Below are 11347 nucleotides of genomic sequence, written 5' to 3'. Positions count from 1 at the left end.
GATATGAAAATTGAGCATTTCACTTGGGCTCCTGGGCTTAAATCATTGAGGGGGTCCTAAGGCAGCATCATTCAAAATTTCACGCTTGTGTCAGCTCCGTAACGGTAATGCTCTTTTTGTCCCGTAACCGACTCCACTAATATGTATGGTGGCCATCTAGGAAAATGGACGGCCATCTTGGATTTCAAGTGACCTGCATGCCTTTTCAAAAGAAGTGTGCCTAAGGAGTCTATGGCAATTCCAGTGCTTGTATCACCATTTGAACAGTTGTTTCAGTCTGCATGGCGGCCATCTTGGAAAATGGCCGCCATTTTGTTTTTTCACCTGGATAGCGACCTTTTCTAAAAGAGTAGGGTCTGAAGCACCTCTGAACCAAATTTGATGCTTGTATCACCAAGTGAAAGATTGTTTGAGGTATTTGCTGCACTATACGGCCCCACATGCCAAATAACGACCTATTCCTTTAACACAGGTCTGCGTTTTCTCTTTTGTCAAGCAGATGAAGAGAACCTACGGAGAGTTTTTGACTCTCATAAAGCCAGCATGAGGAAGAGATTTGAGAGAATATCTGAAGGCACACTCACACCTGGAGATAAGACACTCCTCAATGAGACATACACAGAGCTCTACATCACAGAGGGAGAGAGCGAAGGGGTCAATAAAGAGCATGAGGTTTGGCAGATAGAGTCAGCATCTAGACAACAAACCACAGAAGACAGACCAATCAAATGCAATGACATATTCAAGCCCCTACCTGGACAGGAGAGAGACATCAGGACTGTGATGACCAAAGGTGTTGCTGGCATCGGAAAAACTGTCTCCGTTCAGAAGTTCATTCTTGACTGGACAGATGGACTAGCCAATCAGAATGTGGACTTCATCTTTCCACTTCCTTTCCGTGGACTGAATTTGAGCAGGAATGATCAGTATAGTCTTCAGAAGCTCCTGCTGGATTTCCACCCTGAGCTGCAAGAATTGAAGGATGGGGAAGAATATAAAGACTGTCAGATTCTGTTCATTTTTGATGGTTTAGATGAAAGTCGTCTGAAGCTGAATTTTGAACAGAAGTGCTGTGATATGCTTGAAACAACATCAGTGGATGTTCTGATATCAAGCCTCATCCAGGGAACTCTGCTTCCCTCTGCACTTATCTGGATAACGTCAAGACCAGCAGCAGCCAATCAAATTCCTCAACAGTACATCAACCGGGTGACAGAAGTACGAGGGTTCACTAACCTACAGAAGGAAGAATACTTCAGGAAGAGAAGCAGTGATGAGAGTCTGTCCCGCAGAATCATATCCCACATCAAAGCATCAAGGAGTCTGTACATCATATGTCACATCCCAGTCTTCTGTTGGATTGCAGCCATAGTGCTTCAGCAGATGCTGAAAAACAAGCAAAACATGAAAAACATCCCAAAAACTTTGACTGAGATGTTCATACACTTCCTACTCATTCAGACAGACAGGAAGAGATGAAAAATATCAAAAAAGAGCATTTAAAGAAAGACTCCTGCTCAAGCTGGCAGAACTGGCTTTCAAGAATTTAGAGAGTGGCAACCTCATGTTCTATGAGGAAGACCTGAGAGAGTGTGGCATTGATGTGAGTGATGCCTGTGCATATTCTGGCATGTGCACTGAGATCTTCAAAGAAGAATCTGTGTTTCAGCAGAGGAAGGTCTATTGCTTTGTACACCTGAGCATTCAGGAGTTTCTGGCAGCTCTCCATGTGTTTCAGTCTTACATGACAGGAAACCACAAGGCCCTGTCGTCTCTCGTCAGTGAAAACCAATATTATTGTTATGATAGAAAGCTTCTCCATGTGTTGTTGATGGGAGTAGTGGATAAGGCTTTGAATAGCCTAAATGGGCACCTTGATCTTTTCCTTCGATTCCTCATGGGCATCTCTCTGGAGGGAAATCACAAACATCTTCATGGTCTTCTGAAACACAAATACAACACCTCAAAGAGCATCAAGAAAACGTGCCAGTACATCAAGGATCAAAACAGTGCAGACCTCTGTCCTGAAAGATGCATCAATCTTTTCCACTGTTTATTTGAAATGCATGATCAGTCCATGCACAAAGAAATTCAGAAATACATGTCATCATCAAACAAGTCTGAACAACAGTTGTCTCCAGTTCACTGTTCAGCATTGGCCCACATGCTTCTAATGTCTGAGGAGGTGCTGGATGAGTTTGACCTAAAGAGCTACAACACATCGGATGAGGGACGCAGGAGACTGCTCCCAGCCATGAGGTGTTTCAGGAAGGCAAGGTGAGTTTCAGTTTTACCCCTCCCCCCACCCCACACACACACACTAACCATATATCAGATGAAAGATTTGGGAAGATTTGTGGTGCTCCAAGGTCCACCACAGAAGCCCAGTTAATTCATAGATGGGGCGAGGGCGAGGGTGTTAATAACATTGCTAGTCTGTGCATTCATTAATATTGCTAGCTGCAGCTAATCTCCGAATTTCGCCTTGTCACTGTTGGATTTGCACGAGCATCTCCTTTACAGTCGTTGGGACCACTTCGGCAAGGCTTTCCTCTTAAGACCCGTGCGACTCAGCCATGGGCACTTCAGCGGGATGTTGTACGCCTTTACCCCGGTAGCCCTTTTATTGGCGGTTCTGCACAAGGTGCGTCTAGAACTCCGGTCTCTGCTCTTGGTTGCCCCCTGTTGGGGCTGGCATCCCTGGTTGGCGGAGATTACCAGCCTGCTTGTGGGTGAGCCGTGGGAGCTTCCCTTGAGGAGGGACCTGCTCTCTCAGGCCCGTAGAGCATGCATAACTGTGGGGTCTATCAGTGTGGCTCGTTCAAGGCTGAGCGGACGTCAGTCAGGGGGTCAGGACCCCATGCCACATGTCTGAGGCCCACTGGCTGTGCCCTACCGGCTCCACTTATTCCTGGGCTTCTCTTGCTGCGCGACAGACGTCCGGCCGGTACCCGTTTAATCTGTGATTCGATCAGGAGTGTTTCGGGAGTGACTGAAAGAGAACATTAGGACATGTATATGTCCCTGGTTCTCTGAAGGAGTGGAGAGACACTGCTCTTTCGTTCCCCCTTCTCGCTTGTGAAAGCTCAGGATCTTGGTGAAAGAGGATGTGCGCAGGTGCTGCATTAGAAATCTGTTCAGTGGAACGTCACTAATAAGTGCGTTATTTTAAAAGTATATCACATAAATGAGCAAACAAAGTTCAGCGAAATATTTACGTTCTCTTCCTCTCTGGTTTAGTATCATGCAGACCGTGAGATGCAGCAGCAGTCAAATTTGTGAGTTCTAGCTTGCGTGTCACACTATTGCTAGGTAGCAGTGCATTTGTTGTCAGGAAACAGACATAAAAAGTCGATTGAAGATTTTCAGATCGCTTACTTAGGATTCCTAACTCAAGATAAGATAGGATTTCCAAAAATAAGATAAGAATCCTAAAAGAAGTTAGGATTTGTTTCTGTAATACCAAACTGGATAAAATCTTATCTCAAGTCAAAAGTTAAGATAGGACATTTTCTGTAATACGCCCCTTGTCTCACAGACTAGTGGCAGCGAGAAGGGAGAGGGCTGAACCGAATGTTTCGACAGTCACCTCTCGGCCTATAGAACCCTTTAGAGTTTGTAAACAGGTATGACATAATTTGTCTGCGCGTGCACCGCTGCCTCAAAATCGTACATGCTCCGTTCACTTGTACAGAGACTCTACAGGTGTTTTTTTCCGAAATAAGATAACGCGCTAACCTCAGATATGCAGTGGGCACCACAGACACGGGCATTCCTGGCAATGTCATCAGTCCAGTCAGCAGTTTAATGTCTTGTAACAACAAACATCCCCTATGCTTGTGAAAACAGCCTCTTCCCTCTCAAAATAGCATAACAAGTGTACTTTTCAGAATCTCTATTTATTATCAACGTACACGCTTCAGGATGGCCGTTTTTCTCTCTTAAGTGTCTACACTGTCACCCAGTATTACATACAGACTCACCACTCTCTATTTTACCCATGCCTGCGGTTCTCCTAGTGGCTGCTGTGGAGAGAGCGCAGCAGCCGTTCTTTCTGAATGGAGTCTGCACTCCCCCTAGAGTGCAGTACCACCCAGAAGAGTGGAGTCTCTCGTATCCTTACAATATCTCTGGTGTGTTTGAGTCAACGATGTGCACGCATTCATGAGGACGTCGTCAACTCTGAACGGGTCTATACAGAGAGTCAGAGGCCGCTGACGAGACACAGTCACGTAGGGCGTTATACACCTCGGGGGATATGGACCTCTGAGTGAGGACATTCATGCCGTAGTGTGATTGAGAATCATCCCAATGACACAGTTCACATGAATCACCTTCAGCTGCATCTTGGACGAGGGATAAGACAGAGCCGATAAGACAAGAGCACACAACATGAGTATCTGTATCTACTGTTCCGAGCCCACAGCCTCTCGGACAGGGGCAGCCATGCATCAGGGGGAGGTTAACCAATTAGCTTGGTAGCTAATGCAATCTGGCCATAAGTGGATAAGACTCAGGTTCCTACGGGACGCCTTACGACCAGCCATTGTGTACACCTTTGAGTGACAGGCTGCGTAAAATGCTGTGCGGATGCTCGTGCAAGCCCTACAGAGGCGAAGCGAAAATTAGGGAGTTAGCCACAGCTAGCACTGTCTCCGTTAGCTTCGCTAGGTATCCCAGGAAGGCTAGCTGATTAGCGGGGTAGCTAATGTAACCTTACCACGAACGGATAAACTTGGCGTTTCCATCGACGGAAAACCCACAGGGGACAAGTATTTGAATTCGTTAGTTAGGCGAAAGTAGCAGCAGACAAAGGTGTGTATGCTGTCAAGGCTAAGGATACAATGAAGTGCCAACTGCTAGCCTTGTGAGGATAGGTAATAGTTTCATAAAGCTGAACCGAAGTTCGGTGACAAAAGACTATGAACTAATGGTGCCTTTACGATCTCGGGACCTCTTGAGACAGCTGACGACACTGCTCATGTGACAACCGAGTTCTGGACTTTGGCGCATGAACGCCACTGATCCCGGAAAAATCGTGAATCATGCATGTTTTGTTTTGGTTCTCTTTTCTTTTTTTCACCTCCACTTGAGCCTCCACACCCACGACATATCATTTTAGCTGAAGTAAGCTAAATTAAACAGTCAGAGACCAGCATTGCTGTCATATGTGCATCTGCAATTGAATGACATTAACTGGTGTTGTTGATAGTGATTACAAGACGATATTTTAGCATTTATGATACTGTTTACATGTCAGTTGCATGCATGGGCGCCATGTTGATGATGCGTGTGTCGTCACACAAAACATAAGCTCGGGAACTCGTTGTTCTATACTTCCGCCTGAGATCAACCTTGATAATTATCGATCTGACATTGCGTCACCAAATGTTCACTCCCACTTTCCCGAGGTTTTAGGTCGGCTTTCTTGGGATTCTCGACTTTTTGAACGAGCTATTATTTCTGCCCAAAGCTAAAGTAACCTTAGACCAGTGACAGCCGTGGCTTTTCCTCCAGATAAGCGAGTGTGGCCAGGAATGAAGACTACTCTTATTCCAGTCACGCTAAGCTCCCGCTTAGCTTCCCACGGGTAAGATGGTCGACCGGCAGAGAAGAACGCTGGTCTTCGGTCCAGTCTTTTACCTAATTCGCTGCTTTCGAAGATAGTGCAGGAGTTGAAGACCGAAGTTTTACTAATTCAGCATCCTTAACCGTTACCATCCAGGCAAGGTTCTTGACGGACAGTTAAACTGGATTACAGGAGCTGAAGTAAATCTGTGATGTCTCGCGAAATCGAAGGATGGAAAGAGGATGTGCATAGGTGCGCGCTGCCTTTTACAGCCCCTGGCGGGAAAAGGTCAGCCTTTTTGCCTACGGCAGGGATGGCAAAAGTATTCGTGATTGTTTTCAGTAAACCTGTAGGAGAGCAGTCGAACAAACGACTGAAAGAGAACCCACATGTGTCAGGGTGTATAGAAGTAAAATCACCACAATAAATGTGCTGATGTCACATTATAATTTGCTGATTCTGGTGTTTCTTAAACAGACTTAATGGCTGTAGGCTCACAGAGAAATTCGTTGAGGTGTTGGTCCCAATGCTACAATCACCAAACTCCCTGACAGAGTTGGAATTGAGTCACAATGACCTGGGGAATGAAGGTATTCTGCTTCTCTCCAAAGGATTCTCTAGTCCCCACTGCAGACTGCTGTCATTAAGGTTGGTGACATCTCATCACTGGAATTATCTCTTCAGATTTAATTGAGAAAGGGGGTGAAACTCTTCTAATTAAGATGTTGTGTGGTACTGGTGGAAAAGAATACTGTATTTTTATAATTTTATTTAAAGTAGTGAGGTAGAAAGTGTCTTAATAAGGTGCAATGTAGCACTCAGTCAATGTGCTGACTGGTGTTTCTCAAACAGACTTAACGGATGTAAACTCACAGATAAATCCTCTGAGGTGTTGGCCCCAGTTCTACAGTCACCAAACTCCCTGATAGAGCTGGACCTGAGTCACAATGACCTGGGGGATTCTGGAGTTCAGCTTCTTTCTAAAGGACTGTCTAGTCCCCACTGCAGACTGCAGACATTAAGGTTGGTGACATGTTATTGCTGCACTGATTTCCTTAATGTTTTATCTAGTAGATTGAAATGAGGTGTAGGGCAACTCTACTGATTAGCCATGCCATGCCAAGCCATGCCATGTGGTACTAGTAGAATAATGTGATATAAAGTAGTGAAGTAGAAAGGTGTAGTTACGTGTAGTGTGTTGCTCAACTCAATTGTAACCAGTGACACCCCCCCCACACACACACACACACACACACACACACACACACACACACACTCACCTTTGCTTTATTGCAAAAAATGTAGGCCTGAACACCTTTTGGTCAGTAATCCAAAATATGAAAAGTTTGGCAGGACAATAGGTAGTCCAATTGGACAGCAGTCCACTGTGTATGTGCAATTAAATAATTTTCTGACAACATTTCTAAGGATATTTCAAAGTGGCATAATATATACATGTATTCATATCTTTTTGAAACCAATGTACTCACACCTGTAAGGAGATATGACAGAATTAGATCATATTGATTATTATGGCCTGTTAGTATTGTGAAAACTGTATGAAAATCTGCCATTAGGAAAAACAGCTCTAGTAACAGAGAACGTAAAGAGAACATTTGCCTTTTGGTCCTCTACAGGATAGGTTTGTAAACAAACCAAAATCTACCACCTAAAAACGTGCCCTTTGGTTACAGGTAAAAACCAAACAGCCATTTGTTCCGGTTCGGTTCTGGGTACGTTCCGGGCACATTCATTTTTGGTTCTGTTTCGGTTCTCACTTGGTTGGCAGGGAAGTTTAATTTCCGTTCCCAGAACAGGATATGTGTGGTTCCCATTTCGTTCCCTCACTGTTCTCTCACCGTGCCTTTATTAAGCAGGCTTGCAGAGCAAGGCCCAATTTTAGTAATCCCTAAGTACAGTTTATTATTATTAAGCGGGCTTGCAGAGCAAGGCCTGATTCTAGTAATCTCTAAGTCCGTTTATTAAGCGGGCTTGCAGAGCAAGGCCAGATTCTAGTAATCTCTAAGTCCGTTTATTAAGCGGGCTTGCAGAGCAAGGCCCAATTCTAGTAATCTGTAAGTCCGGTTTAGTTATTATTAAGCGGGCTTGCAGAGCAAGGCCCGATTCTAGTAATCTTTAAGTCCGTTTATTATTAAGCGGGCTTGCAGAGCAAGGCCCGATTCTAGTAATCTCTAAGTCCTGTTTAGTTATTATTAAGCGGGCTTGCAGAGCAAGGCCCGATTCTAGTAATCTTTAAGTCCGTTTATTATTAAGCGGGCTTGCAGAGCAAGGCCCGATTCTAGTAATCTTTAAGTCCGTTTATGCTTGCTTGCTTGCTTGCTTTGTTGCTTTCTTGTGCAGGGCAGTAAAAATAGAAAATGGATCTCCTCCTAGGCCTTTCGAGATAGAGACACCGTTCAAACACTAAAACGACCGGCTCGGCTTGGAGATCATTTGTACTGATATAGCGTGTCTGTGTCCTTGTCGTTTTTCCGTTTTTGGCGATTTTGTGAAAGTTTGGGTCCCCATTGAAAACAATGGTAGAACCTTCATGAACCAAGGTTCCGCCACTCTACAGATCAGAGTGTAGGAGGCTTTTTCGGTCATAAAACATCAACACTTTCACCTAGAAGTTTAGTTGACGCGTTGTTAGTGAGCTCTATGGGATGTCTCCAAATTGTGAAAGTTTCATCTCCCAACTCCCATTAGTTTTTAAATGGCAGGTGTGAACAAGAGTGATTCTACGATTCGCCTACGCTTTTGGCAAAAGCAAAATGTCAATTATCAGTATTTTTTTCAACTAAATGACCTAGATGTTTACATAGTGTATATATTTAAGTTTCCAAACAAACAAATTGAAAAGCTTAATCTTAAATCATTTGATAAATACTCTAATGAAAGCGAACATTTGCTTGATTATTTTGTCAACAGTGTTATGGACAAATACTATGTCATTTCAAACATATATATATATATTACAGAATTGAAACAATATACGTTTGAAAGTGCTTATGTCCCTTAGCAATAATGTTGTCATTAATCTGTGCAACTGATATAGAAAATGTGATTGTTGAGCTTCATAAGTAGGATTTTATGATTCACTGTGATACAAACTGACACATTTTTCATTATAAATCCCTGTAACGTCTGATTTGAATTTAGTCACCCTCCTTACACAAGACTTCCTTCTCCAGAGATAATCCCTAGTGTCTGTTCATAGGATTTTTCAAACACATAAGGGATCAATAGCTCAAAAACACTTTCAAAACAGTCAACCGTGTTACTCAACTGTGTTACGGTCAACAGTGCAGGGGAACAAGTCGGCACTTTTTTAGGAGAAAAAACATTGAGCAGACGAACCCATCTCCCTAGGAACACAAATTATTTTGTTTGTCTGTCAATATGGAGATAAATTGGAAAAAACATACTTTGTTTAGGCTGGTTCCTGCCCAACCGGGCTGCTTAGGATGGCCGTGTGCGTGTAAAAATGGCATTTATCAGAAAAACCTGCCCACTTTTTGCCATAGAAATCAATAGAATTGGGCGGGATTTTGTGCTTCTAGGCGGGTTTTGAACATTTTTTGGGCTGGAAATCATCAGCCTCATCTGGCAACCCTGACTGTCATAGCTAATTTTAACCCTGTGAAACCTGAACCATGAAAGCAATGAGAGAAAATTCTATTTTTTTGGAATTTGCTTCAATATTGGTCCCTTATAAGAAATGTAAAAAAAAAAAAAAAAAAAATTGTTAAGGTCACTGAGATATTTGATGCATCATATATGATGCATCAGGCTTTAAAGGGAATGAAAATTCCAATTTCATGACCATTGAAAAATGACTTTTAATGCATTTGCATCTTTTTTTTTTAATTTAAAAAAGTTGTCAGACAATTTAATTTGAGGATTATCTTTAAATATTTAGTGAGATCCTGCCATTTTTTTAAGCCTATCCTTGTTTTAGCAGGACCATATTTTATATTTCCCACAGCCTGGTTGGGTAATTTTTTTAAATCTATGTAAAAACATAGCTGATCGAATGCTTAACAACCTATTTATGAGTGTAATATAGATCATCATTCATTTTTTATGTGTAATTTGAATATATGGGTCCATTACTACAATTGGACCATTTCTCCATTCACTTCAATGCATTTTTTACGAGATCATAATTTCAACATTTTGCATTACATTTTCAAAATCGCAAGTAAAACGTGTTTCTTAAGGCAATATCTTTGTCTTGAAGTAAAACAACTTGTGTGTTTTGTTAAACGATCGTCGTGGTATGCTTTGTAAGTTTCCCTATGGAGCAAATGCATTGATGGCTGACTTCCTGCCACCGCCGGATGGTGCTTATATGTTTCATCAGTTTTAGCACGATCTCTCTGCAACACGGTGTAAAAATATAAACTCTTCCTTGATTAATTGCACAAAGCAAGTGTTCAAATTAAAGGATGACCCTAGTAACAGCGAACGTAAAGAGAACGTTTGACTTTTGGTTCTCTAAAGGTTGGGGTTATTACCAAACCAAAATTTACCACTTAGAAACGTTCCCTTTGGTTACAGTAAAAACCAAGCAGCCATTGGTTCCGGTTTGGTTCTGGATACGTTTCGGATACGTCATTTTTGGTTCTGTTTCGGTTCTCACTGGGTTGCCAGGAAAGTTTAATTTAAGTTCCCAGAACGATATATGTGTGGTTCCCATTCCATTCCCTCGCCGTTCTCTCACCGTACCTTAATTGCTTTTCATGTTTGTTCCCTCATCGTTCCCATATGGTTCCCATAACCTTGATGGTGACATTATAGGTCTGGTCACGTCTGGTTCCCTAGACGTGCTCCTGATGTTCCCCCAACTTTGTTTATACTGTGTTGTTCAGAGCACAAGCAATGATGACTGTCCACCCGATTAAATCATATACGTCTACATATTAGTGACAGTATTTCCTCCAGATTTATTCATGTACACAATCTATTTTTATTTTTTTTATTCCATTTCATTCATTTAACTCAACTTGGTTGGGTTGATCTAAGGTTTGGCTGTGCACACAACATCACACAAAAGATGTGGTGAGTGAAAGAAATAACTTGAGAACTTGTTACACCTTTGCCGGTAACAAGCAGGCCCCTCACAACCAATCTGTCCATCAGCGCCTGGCCAAACCTAATTACTTAGGGCTGGTATATCATGATTCAATTGCTTGCACCTGAAAACTCCTAATCAATCTGGTCACATGGTACTCTTGAGCCTGTATATAAACCTGGACTGTCAGAGTGCTTTAGTCATTTGCCTGCCTGCCTGCCTGCCTGCTGGCTGGTCAACATGGCACAGCATAGAACTTGTTTACCTGCTTTGCAAGCAAGCTAACAGCGCTTTTGGCTTAGGGCGTTTGTTAGCTACATCTTGTGCCTTGCTTTGTGAGCTAGTCAGTAACAGCACATGTTACATTGCTTGCTCCATTGTGCACTTGATGTAGATGGTATGGTTATCTTTACACTTCATTAAGGAAAACATTTGGTATTAATCCCTACTAAATTATGTTCATACATGCTCAGCTGATATTTCTCGCTTCACAACGTAGTACAGAACAGCATAAACTGATATATATAATATAGACATATATATGTTTTCAGCAACTTTACACATTATTTTAAGAGAGCAGTGTGCCAAACTGATGCCAGGCGCAGGGTGTTTCAGTCATGGTGGAGGATGGGAGGTGCTTAAGTACCATGATCAGGGTACCTCAAATATGGTGAGAGATAGTGGGGCAGGACCAAAACACA

At 42.7% G+C, this 11347-nt stretch overlaps 1 pseudogene; it reads left to right on the top strand.

Annotated features, from left to right (window-relative positions):
- Positions 1–504: 504 nt before the first annotated feature.
- LOC134442203 (NACHT, LRR and PYD domains-containing protein 12-like) overlaps positions 505–11347 on the top strand; it is a 43986-nt pseudogene continuing 33143 nt past the window's right edge.

Source organism: Engraulis encrasicolus, unplaced genomic scaffold (genome assembly GCF_034702125.1).
Source record: "Engraulis encrasicolus isolate BLACKSEA-1 unplaced genomic scaffold, IST_EnEncr_1.0 scaffold_124_np1212, whole genome shotgun sequence".
Lineage (NCBI taxonomy): Eukaryota > Metazoa > Chordata > Actinopteri > Clupeiformes > Engraulidae > Engraulis > Engraulis encrasicolus.
The sequence above is the reverse complement of the archived record's forward strand: the minus strand, read 5'-3'. Positions and strand labels throughout refer to the sequence as shown.